At 45.4% G+C, this 12435-nt stretch overlaps 1 protein-coding gene across 2 annotated transcripts in view; it reads left to right on the forward strand.

The window, feature by feature from the left end:
* Positions 1–12435, forward strand: part of LOC143301383 (uncharacterized) — a 60249-nt gene that overhangs the window by 25572 nt on the left and 22242 nt on the right. The window contains exon 1 of one of the 2 annotated variants that reach the window (XM_076615627.1): positions 10767–10920. The exons of the other annotated variant lie outside the window; for it this stretch is intronic. The gene's annotated coding sequence lies outside the window, so the exon portion shown is untranslated. Of the gene's footprint in view, positions 1–10766; positions 10921–12435 lie in introns of those variants that run through there. 2 annotated transcript variants of the gene reach the window in all.

The following is a 12435-nucleotide window of genomic DNA, read 5'->3' on the forward strand; positions in this document are numbered from 1 at the left end:
TGATACTCGACTGTGTGGCCCCAGTCTTCCCATTTAAGACCATAGCACACCTAACTCTGGGAAGGAGCTAGCCTTTTTTATTTATCTTTTTATTTGTTCAGCAGATGTGGTATGGTGTATAATTTATGGATCATTTTGCACGCTTTGACTGCTCCTTTAAACTGAAGAAAAAGATAAAATAAAATGCATGTAACACAAGCTTTTCGCATTTGGTAGGCTACGTATTAACGGAAGTTCAAGTCTACGCAAGCGTCGTGAGTCCTGGCTGTTGAAGACATAATTATGTAAAAGCTGGAGTCCGAAAGTTATCTTTTAAATTTGTTATTAAAGCATCAACAACAACAACAACAACAACAACAAAATAAAAAAATAAAATATCCAAAGGTGAACCACCCCTCCCATTACATTTGGTGAAGGAAGAGGAAAGTGCGCTTAGATCGAACTTTGGCTAAGTTTTCAGTTTCAGTTTCCTAAGGAGGTGTCACTGCATCCGGACGAATTCATGTACGCTACACCACATCTGCTGGGCAGATGTCTGACCAGCAGCATAACACAACCCGATAGTTGTGCCTTGCTTGCATGCATTATATTTGTGTACATATCAAAGTAGATTTCATCTAGACATTGTTTGCCTAACCTCCTCTCCCTCTCTCTTTCTTTCCCCTTTCTAACGACACCCCCCCCCCCTCCCCCTCCCTCTTCTTACGATCAGCCTCTATCAGATAGTTCTCAAAGAAAGAAACAAAATGGTATTTAATGATTGTATCAATTTGCACAAGGTTTTCAGTGGTGGTTGTTGTTCTTGTTGTCTCATGTCAATTACATAGTATTCGTGAATACCCAGACACAAACGTCACTGACAATAGGATTTGGATTTGTATTGTCACCATCTCCATCGTCACATTGGCATGTGAATAATCAATATTTTCCGTACACGAACTCATATACGTTGCTCACAAAGGCACGCACGCCAACACGCAAGTACACCCGGCCGCACCCTCCCCCCCCTCACCTCCCCCCCTCTGTCTCTCTCTCTCTCTCTACACACACACACACCACCACCACCACCACCACCACTATAATACATGCAATCGTCTTACTAAAAAAGAATACACCCATACACATGTACATGTATATGAACAAATTTCCTTTTTGTTTTGTTTCTTTTTTCTTTTTTTTTTCTTTTTCATTACTGTTATTATCATGATGATTATTCTATTTTATCCATTGTCTAAAAACAATTATTTCATTGCAAATATTTATCCCTTTCAAAGTTGATATCGCATTATGTTCAACAGTAACAAACAATTAATATGGTCACAATATACTTAATTGAGTTTTGTTTGTTGTTTTTAGGAGGAAAGGGAAGAGGAAGTTACTACTGATGTCGTGTGCGCAAGTGTTTGCTTATTGGCGCGTGCTGTGCGTGCGCGTCGTGTGCCAACGTGCGAGCTTGCGCGGACGTGTTTTGAAATGGCGATGCGGGGGATCGGGGGTGGGGTAGGGTGGGGAGGTCATCAGTTCTCCAGCACCAGCTGACGGTGACCCACTTCTGTGACCCCATTGATCAGCTGGCCTGAGGTTCAGGTAAGGTGTCCCTTTTACCTGCAGCCCTCCCTCCCCTTACTTCCCTTTTGACCTTGTCCTCCCCAACCTTTCTCTCTCTCTCTCATTGTCTCTTTTTCTTCTTCTCTGTGGCCTTGTCTGTCTTTCTGCCACTATCGGTCTCTGTCTGCCTTTCTGACTCTGTATCTCTCCCTGTCCCTCTGTTTCTTCCATTCTCTCTCTGTCTCTTTCTGTCTGTCTGTCTCTCGTTCTCACTGTACTTCCGTTTCTTTCCGCTTCTTTCTCTCTCTCTCTGTCTTTGCCAAACTCTCTGTCTCACTGTTTGTCTCTCCCTCACTTTACCTCTTTCCTCCTTCTCTCTTTTCTCTCCACCCCCACTCCCGCACCCTCCTACTTCTGTTTCTGAACTCTCTAGGTCTTTATCTCTCTTTCTCCCTTCCTCTTCCACCACCTCTCTCTCCTCCTCACTTAATCTCTTTCTTTCTTCCCCTTTCTCTCCCCCATCATTCCATTTCGGAACTCTCTCTCTCTCTGTCTCTCTCTCTCTCTTTCATTGATTCTGTTTCAGTTCCTCATTATCTCTGTCTCTATGCCTGCCTCTCTCAGTCTCTCTCTCACTCTCTCTTTCTTCTGGTCTCTTTCATGAAAGCGGCGGTACTGAGATCAGCTGGTCCTCCCTCAGTCTCCCCGCCCCTCCCCCTCTTCTCCCCCCTCCCCCTCCTTTCCTTTCCACCCCTCACCACCCAATCAGCTGCAGTCTGGGATTCCCCCTTTGTTCGTTGTCAAGGTCGATAGTCAGCGGAAAAGAAGACAATAACGAGCCGTCAGTTTGGTTCCTATGTTGCGTTTTTGTTACTTTCTTTCTTTGTGTGTGTGTGTGTGTGTGTGTGTGTGTGTAGTATCAACCTGCGCTCTGTGTGGGTGTAGGGGTGAGGGTGGTAGCGGTGTGTTTGTGGTGTGTGTGTGTGTGTGTGTGCGTGCGCGCGCGCGTGTTTTTGAGAGTGTGTGTGTGTGTGTTTAGTATCAACCTGCGCTCAGTTTGGGTGTAGGGGTTAGGGCGGTAGCAGTGTGTTTGTAGTGTGTGCGTGTGTGTGCGCGCGCGCGGGTGTTTTTGAGTGGTGTGTGTGTGTGAAAATGTATGTGTGCCACGGTGTTTGCGCAAGTTTTTGAGTGTGTGTGTGTTTAGTATCAACCTGCGCTCTGTGTGGGTGTATGTGTGAGGTTGGTAGCGGTGTGTATGTGGTGTGTGTGTGTGTGTGTGTGTGTGTTTGCGCGCGTTTTTGAGTGTGTGTGTGTGTGTGTTTGGTATCAACCTGCGTTCTGTGTAGATGTAGGGGTGAGGGTGGTAGCGGTATGTTTGTGGTGTGTGTGTGTGTGCGTGCGTGCTTTTGGGTGTATGTGTGTGTGTGTGTGCGCGCGCGCGTTTGCGCGCATTTTTGCGCGCGCGCGCGTGTGTTTAGTATCAACCTGCGCTGTGTGTGGGTGTAGGGGTGAGGGTGCTATCGGTGTGTTTGTGGTGTGTGTGTGGTGAGAGATGGGAATAGGAGAGAGAGGTGATATATTTGTTTTCTGTTTGTCTCTTTCTCATCCTCTCTCTTTTTCATATTCCCACAAACCCCTGTCTCTCTCACTCTTCTCGGTGTAGCATTTGTATAGATATGAATTTTACTTTTCGTATTGCTCTTTCCCGCGTCTCTCAACCCCCTCTATCTCTCTATCTATCTGTCTGTCTATCTCCTTCCCACTCTCTAACTCCTTCGCCCTCTCTGCCTCTCTTCCTTTTCTTCTTTCTTAACCATTGGATCTCCCCAGTAAAATACTGATAACTGGCAGAGTCTGTTTGAAAAGTGCTTGGTTATCTTGGTGCTCCCCGTCAGCAGGAAAATGATAATGATGAAACGGGTGTATCCGAAGAAGAGGCAGAAGAAGAAATACACATCTGAGAGCTGGATGATGAGATAACTGAGCACGAAGTTCGCCAGACTGTTATAAGACTCGGGCCAAGAAAGAGCATGTGGCACTGATCAGATTTTAGGCGAATTCCTAAAAGCAGCTGAAAACATAATTGTTCCCTTCCCGACAAAACTCTTTAATCAGGTCTACAACAGTAGTCATTACCCAGAGGCATGGACAAAATCTATTATACCATTACTTGAGAAAGGTGGTGTTTTCAAGCCAGAAAATTACAGGGGTGTTTCCATTTTAAGCATGATTAGTAAGGTGTTTGTAGCTATCCTAAATCAGCGATCATACAAATGAGCTGAAGCTGAAGGGAAAATCAGTTCCGAGCAGACGGGATTCCGGAAACACTACTCAGCCGTCGATCACATTTTTACTCGTATATCAATGATCAAGAAATGTCTGGTTGGTTACAACAGGAGCAAGTTCTATGTTCTCTGTTGCATTCATTGATTACCAAAAGGCATTTGATACTGTGGACAGAGATACGCTATGGAATATTTTGCAAAGACTACAGACGTCAACAATGTGATACAAATGCTCAAAGGCATACATGTACAACTCCGTAAAACGTTGTTTCCGATGGGGCTCTGAATTGTCAGAGTTATTTGACTGCCCTTCCGGTGTGAAACAAGGGTGCTTGATGTCTCAACTGATTTTCACTTTAGTTTAATGATCACCGAAGTCGCTGATGCCGTAAACTGTGATGGTAAGCACGGCTTCCAGTTTCTCCCTGATCTGCAGGAAGTTGTTTTACTGTTATTTGCAGATCACATTGTTTTGCTGTCTCTATCCCCAGTTGGACTTCAGATCCAGTAAGACAATCTGGCACGGGCATCAGCCAGGCTTGGTCTCACAGTCAACTTGCAGAAAATCAAGATAATGTTATTTCATAAGGGCGGATACCTAGCCAGAAATGAAAAATGGTTTTTTAAAGGAAAGAAGAGCATTGCGGTCGTCAACAGTTATACGTATCTTGGGTTCATGTTTACCTCCACAGTGGCCTTTAAGACAGTCTTAGAAGAGTCTGAATGCCGCAGACGCGCTAAGGGTAAAGTCATGGAGGTTTTGAAGATGATGTGGGCACTGGGCAAGATGGATATGTCGATTTTCTTAAATTATTTTACGCCCAATTAAAACCTAAACTGCTTTTCGCATCTGAAGTTGAGTTTGTACAGGTCAGAAACTGCTGAACCTCCACCCAAAAACTCCCGGTGCAATGATCTACGGGGAAACGGGCAGGTACCCATTGTGTGTATGCAGTATGCTTCATTTTCTGCGATACCGGCTTCGCTCGCAGAACATGAATATTTCAAGATTTTCTAAACAAGCATAAAAAATTATCCTGGAACAGATATCCCACAATAACGGGGAACAAAACCACTCATAAACGGGCTCTACAAATGGAGGTGTCTAGATTCGTTTAGTCTCTCAGAGATCTGGATGAATGGTAGGGATGGAGAAGAAAAGACAATTTTGGAAAATCTTAAACAGCGAGTGATTGAGTGTTTCCACCATGCAAAATCTGGTACAAGTGATCGCTTTGTGACGTATCGGCATGCGCTTTCGGGGGTCAGTTAGATATATTAATCAAGCCCATTGCTATTGCCAAATACAAACATTAACTAGATTTTGGCTTGGGTCGTGTGAGATAAATGTTAACAACATGTATTCTTTTCTTTTTTTTATAAAAACAACAACAAAAAACAAAAAACAACAACACAAAAATACAAACGAACAAAAAAACAACACAAAAAACAACAACAAAAACCAGATAAATGTCCATTTTGTGATCATGAATCCTTTCCTTTTTGTGTGTCCGTATTATTCCACTCTTGGAGAGGAATACATACATGGTTGCGGTGGTCAAATGATTAGAACTCTGGGTTCTCGGGCGAGTTTCCTGATTCGATCCCCTGTCCCGCCTGGTCGGTTAAGGGTGGATATTTTTCCGATCGCTCGAGTCAACTTATGTGCAGACCTGCTAGTGCCTGAACCCCCTTCGTGTGTATACGCACGCAGAAGATCAGATACGTTAAGGATCCTGTAGTCCATGTCAGCTTTCGGTGGGTTATTGAAACAAGAACATACCCAGCATGCACCCCCCCGAAAACGGGGTATGGCTGACTGCATGGCGGGGTAATTGAAAAAAAAAGGTCATATGTAAAATGTTACATGTGTGTGTGTGTGTGTGTGTGTGTGTGTGTGTGTGTGTGTTGAATGATACAAGAAACGAATGATGAGCGTCCAGTGGCAGCTCTCAGTCTCTACACATGTAGACAGCCTGTTGTGCAAGTGATTCCGTATTTGTAAGGCGTTTAGCGCTCTGACCGAGAATAGGCGTTATACGTATCCATGTAATTACGTATTGCAGAAATAAACGTGATAAAACTTAAGCTTTTTATTGCAGAACAAAGATACTTTCTGTCTGAAAGATTTAGCGATGTGCATTTTTTTTATGCCTAAAGATTGCGTGATCAGTTGCTTGCTAGGTAAAACAGAGTTTGTGTGATTGATAGATATGCATTGTGTACATTGATGGAAAGTCTTCTCTTTTTTTTCTCTTCTTCTTCTTCTTGATCCATTTTGGGGCTAACTTATTTTATGGACAGGTCGTTGGTCCCGCGAATTAAAACAGTTCAGAGTTCTGAATTCTTTTTCCTATCTCTCCTGTTCTCTGCATTTTATTTCTTCTTATTACTCTACCGTTTCATGTGTTCGACCTCTCTCTCTCTCTCTCTCCGAGTCTTATCCCCGTCTTTACCCCACCATTTAGGCAGATATTCCGTTTTCTGGGGTGGTTGTATTCTAGGAATCAGCATTTGTGTTGTCATTACCAAAACGAACGCTGACAATAACAGTGGGGTTTTATCTCGCATACTTAATCTATTGCACACGCCACGGTGGACACACGCACGGATGAAAGACACTGTAGCTTCTCTGTACGTGCGTGGACCTGGGATATTGGATATCTTTTGTGTACCTAGCGCTGGTGGCTTGGGATCGAACCACGGACCCCAGACCAACGGAACGGATGCCCAACGCTCTGACCCCTCCCTTATGGCGCCATCCCCTCCCCGACCTCTTTTTTCCGGCTTGCTGGCTCGTTTTGAAACAACAGTAACAGTGATATCTATATGTCTGGGAAGACAAAGGATTGCATCTGCGTGTTTTCACTGTTGCGCTGTCGGAAAATGGATGGCAGGAAAAACAGATAAGAAGAGTTATCTTTAAAGACCCACGGGAGTACTTCAAAAATAATGACAGTGAAAACGTTATATATCAGATTCCAATATACAATCGTACAGATTACATAAACATGAAAACTGATAGAGTCGCGCCAGCAGTCTCTCTCCAGCAAACACACACACACACACGCACGTACGCACGCACACATACACACACATGTAAATAAATGAATATATATATATATATATATATATATATATATATATATATATATATATACATGTGTGTGTGTGCAGCTTTTTCAGGCTGGGGTACCTCGGTTACTGTTGATAATATCTTTATGTTTTACCACTTGCGGTGTTTACTCACGTATACCTACAAGGTGCGGAGCCAGGGACTCCAAGAGATCGAGTGCGATCTTTTTGTTCATGCATGAACGAAGTCGATGGAGATGGGGATTGCCGTGTTGTCAATCTGACCTATGTCTTCTGTCTTCCTAAGGGTACGTTCACACTAGGCTGTAACCACGATCTAACCAAATGGTTACCATGAGACAAACTCTAGATTTTTCATACAGCATGTGTGAACGGAAAGCGTCTAACCACTGTCTAACTATTAGGCTCCGCCCCTTTTCCCGCGCGTTTTTTGACTGAGAGCAGCAGTTCTCGCTCGCTGGCTGGGTTTTGTTTTGCGCTGAAGTTAGACTGGTGGCATCTAACTACCGTTGTAACTTCGTTCTAACTTGAACAAGTTACAAGCCAAGTTACAGGGGTGCTGTGGCTGAGGCGTCATGTACAGATTGGGGTATACTTTTGTTTTCTGTGGTTCCCGTGGGTTTCCATGAGGTGGGGGGTCTTGAGGTTGTGCATCTCCACCAGCCTGCTGTGACCTGCTGCAACCTGTTGGAACTTGGGTCTTGTAACTCCCTTGAAACTCCCTTTGAAAGTATAAAACCCCCTTGTTTCAGGGGGGTCTCTTCATTCCATCTTGACCTGTCATCATGAATCGTGGATTCGTGTAGACGCAGCAAGAACGAAAAAAATGACAGTCAGCCAGCTTAAATACATTCACACTGTAACTGATCAAGTTAAACACGCGTCGATGTAACTCACTATAACTGACCCCAACCATGCAAAGAAGGTTGCAATCACTTGCAGTCGGTTAGATGTGTCGGGCCAGACAATTTGCATACCGCACGCAGCGTGCGTGCAAGGCATGCTATTTTGTTTTGACGTCGGAGTTTTTTTCAAACTCGGCTCCGCCTCTATTTTCTGCTCTAACTCACTGGAACCGACGGGGACTAGTGTGAATGCCTTTGTAACCGTTTATAACTTGATCGGGCGATGTAACCTCGAAAATTTTTATCTCCTGAGTCATATTTTTGGGGGCCATCTAACCACCTATCTAACCAAAAATCGGGTCTTCCCGAAAAATCGTCTAACCGATGGGAACCCACTGCAACCAAAAATTCGTGGTTCCAGTGAGTTAGAGAGCGATGTAACCATTTGGTTAGATCGTGGTTACAGCCTAGTGTGAACGTAGCATTACCATGCTTTGCTCAGGCCGAAATCATTGCAGGCCTTGACAACACTGTCCCTCAGATGTTGTAGGCCTTTTTGCGTGCGGGAGGCAAATGTGACATCATCGGCACACAACAGATTGTAAAGAAAAAAAGAATCTTGCCGTCTGAGCTGAGGTGGAAAGGTACAAGTAAACACTCTCAGAGGCTTGGGTTGGGACTGGAGCATGAGAAGAAAAAGGTACTGGACAATATGGGGAAGGGTGTAGGGGCTTGGGGGTGAAGGGGCGGGGAGAGGGGGGGGGGGGCGGAGGGGCATGACGCAACCCTGCTTTACTCCGCTGACAGTACTTGGGGAACCCTGTGTTTTCTCCATCGAAGCGAAGAGTGCCCTTCGTGTTGCTATCGAAGGAGACTGTGGAACTCAGCATGTTTCGGGGCACAGTTTGTTCGGGGTTCTCCCTCTACCCCCTCCCTCCCCACCCCACCCCGTCTCTTTCCCCAAGAGGCACAGCACAGCCCATCCATGCAGACAAAACCGAAGGCCTTGGGGAGGTCGACAAACACTAAGTGCAGGCTTCTTTCCTCGAAGCAGTTCTTTCTCTTCTTACTCGTGCAGGCGTTTGAATGAGAAAACGATGTTTGTTGTGAATATGATTATTCTGACCTGGAGCTTACCGCACAGGCAAACACCTACCGGGGAAGGGGGGGGGGGGGGGGGGGGGGGCTTTGTAGTCTTGGAAGGAGTATTCTGGCAAGGCCTTTTCCCACTAAAATCCCAAACTTGCCAGTATTTTCTCCCCCTGCACTGGACCGTGAGTGGTGGTGTGGACTCTCGTCATTAGGATGAGACGACAAACGGAGGTCCCGTGTGTAGCATGCACTTGGCAAATGTAAAAGAACCCACGGCAACAAAAGGGTTGTCCTTGGCAAAATTGAGCAGAAAAATTCACTTTGATAGGAAAATAAACACTCTTGCAGGCAGAAAAAAAAAATGGCGCTGCATTGTAACAACGGGATGCAGAGAAGAGCCCGAATTTCACACAGAGAAATTCGTTGTGACAAAATATAGTTCAATATTATATGTTATAATATGATATAATATAATATAATATAATATGATCAGACAGCAGATGCCACGGTAGCTGTCGCGATCGCCTCAACCTGACCACTGATGTTGAGAAGGGCGACACGGGCTCGCGACACTGCTTGTAAAGCTGCATGATGAAAAACAGTGTTGTCCCACACTGCGTTTACTTTCTCCATTTCTAATGGCTGTTTGTCTTATGTCTGTCTGTCTCTCTTTCTCTCGCTCTCTTTATCTCAATATCTGTCAGGTTAATCCTGATATCTTCCGTTTTTTCCCGCTTGTGTGAAAAAAGTCTTCTGTTGTGTGTGTGTGTGTGTGTGTGTGTGCGCGCGCGCGCGCGCGCGTAACATATTTCACTATTACTTTTATTTCCATTTTTCCTGGAGGGCTGGACATGAAAACACCAACACCACCATTAACAACAGCAGCAGCATCAACAACAAAGTCATACATATTCCATTGTGTGAAATACAGTTCGTTTTGTTTCCCCCCACCCCTCACCCCCCACCCACCCTCTTTCTCTCTCTCTCATTTACCTTCCCTCCCCATTTTCTCCCCCCCCCTTTCCTCCCCTACTATAACATAATCCTCCCTCTCTCTCCCCCTCCCTCTCCCCCTATCTCCCACTTTCTTTGTGCAATTTATTTTTTTAGCCCTAATCTATCGCCGTTATCTTTTGATCGGGTACACAACAAGATCCGTGTCCAGTAAAGGAAGACCTTCTGCCCCCTTCATTCCCTTCTCAACAGAGCCGTCGCTTGTTGTCATGGAGAGGAGGGAGAGGAAGAGAGTCCCTGGACAAAAACCTCTCGTCAACCGCGCTGCACGTGTGTGTGCATGCATGCATGCGCCGTGTTCCAACTCTTGTGCTGCGCTGCGCGCGCGGCCACTGCCACTGACATGAACGAACGAACGAGAGGTGGGAGGAGGGGTAGGGGTAGGGGGGGAGGGGCGCTTGATTTGCATCACAGGAAGGGGGAGGAGACACATATATTGATATGGGGGGGAGGGGGGGGAGGGAGTGTAGGGAGGAGGGGGGGGGGTTGGATGGAGGAGAGCTGGTGCATGGCTTGCGTGCCCGCTCTGGGTTGCTAGGCCTTCCCTCTCTCTCACTGCCTTTGTTTTCAGCTGCTGGTCTGTCGTTGTCGTCGATCGTTTTTTTTTTTTTTTTTTTTTTTTTTTTCGGTGTCCGTCCGTTTGTTGCTAACGGGTTCGCTTCTCTCGTGTCGCCTCCACGGTATCGTTGTTTAGTGAAGGAGGACGCGAGGCGAGGTGGGGGTGGTGAAGGGGGGATGGGGGTGAGTGGGGGAGCGGGAGGTTTAAGGTTCCCAGGGGTGGGTGGGGGGGGTGGGGTGTTTGTTGTTCCTAATAAAAGGCGCGTGAGGTTGCGAGAGCGGTCAGTGTCGGAAGAGAAGTTTGTACTGTTCTCTATTCTTCCTTCTTCTCCTTTTGGCTTCTGCTTTCTGCCTCGTCGTCATACTGAAGAAGTCTTGTTTTGCTGGTCAAGTCCCCGCCCCCTTCTCCATTCAAGTCTCTGTCGCTCTCCTGGCTTTGGCGTTGGCTTTGGCTCCATGCTGCAGTGTTCGACTGAGCACAGGTGAGAAGAGTTTGTAGATATCAGAAGGAAGATAGTGTGCAGGTGGATGGGTGGGAAAGTGTGTGTGTGTGTGTGTGTGTAGCTGTTTGTTGTTTTGTAAGTGCATGAGTGAGAGTGGGAGAGGGAATGATGTTTTATGAAACTTTAGAGATGTTTTATGAAACTTTTGTAAACTGGCTTGTTTATTTATTATAGGACACACACACTCACACACACATACACAGGCGGGCGCGCACCCACTCACACACAAGCAGACAGGCAGTTGTATATATGTGTGTTTAGTGAACGCGCATGTGTATGTTTGAGTATGCGCGTATGTTCGTGGCGTCTTTGCTTGCATGCCATGTAGATTGTGTGCACGTGCAGGAATGCTCACGGTGACACAGGCAGTAAAGTCGCATCGCACTGAACAAACTCCCGTTTCGTTACGAAAACCACACATCTCACACTCTCAGTACATGAGGATTTATCTCAAAGATTTGCACTGCATAACCCAGGTGAGCCAACAGCCATTGAAATCTGCGTACCTCGTAGATAAAACTGAGATAAACACGCTAACCACACACTGGACATTTAGGTCAGGTTGGCTGACCAATCAGATAACCTTTCGAACAAAGACTCAAAACGGCCGCATCGCCTGTGTCACAACCGTAACGTCTTCTTTGATGTGATGTTGAGGACATGTTAAGTCGTAAGACGGTTTTCATTTCCTTAACGCTACCATTGGCCTTAACGAAACGATCGAGCGGTCGATACAGAGAGTGGATATTGTCAGAAAGTAGATTAACTCCCTTACTGTCGCTGGATTTATGTTGTGGTATTTGTTGTGGAAAACCTGGGGGATAATAGGTGAGCATCTTTCGCTGATTAAATCATGCGTTTGACTGAGGGCCGGTGTCCTTGAGGTGAATAACTGTAGCTGTCATCGTGTTTTGGTGCAGGTTTGTGCAGCAGCCAGTGTCATTTGATGGTCTGTCTTTTGCTCGTGATGTTGTTCTTTTGACATTTATTGTTCTTAGATGTGTGTGTGTGTGTGTGTGTGTGTGAAGCATTTTCAATCGTGCGTTATTGTTCTTATGTTCAAGCATTTACGTAAGCGTCTTGATAGGTTCGAGGAGTGTTTTATTTAGAGACAGACAGAGAGAGCGCGCGTAAAAGTCTACTTTGACTTGAAAGTTGCATTCTACAACAGAGAAAGCGAGGGAGAGAGAAAGACAGAGAAAGAAGTTCTACTCAGTAAAAATTAATGATAATTGATTTGAGAGTATGGGTTTCATTTTAAAACCAGACATGTTTCGATTAATATCTCTCTCTGTCCCTTATTTATTACCGATTCTAACCCAGTTTAATTCATGGCCTAAGGTGTCTGTTTCTTGCTGAAGTGTCTGTGCATGTATTCAGTGAGAGTGCTTTTGCTCACAGTTTCACTGGCATAGAAAACGTGAAGTCTTCGATACTTTCTTTTCCTATGCACGTTATCCTTGTCCGCCTTGCTTCTCCTTGTCGTTAGCATCA

The sequence above is a fragment of the Babylonia areolata genome, chromosome 27, assembly GCF_041734735.1.
Source record: "Babylonia areolata isolate BAREFJ2019XMU chromosome 27, ASM4173473v1, whole genome shotgun sequence".
In the NCBI taxonomy this organism is placed as follows: Eukaryota; Metazoa; Mollusca; class Gastropoda; order Neogastropoda; family Buccinidae; genus Babylonia; species Babylonia areolata.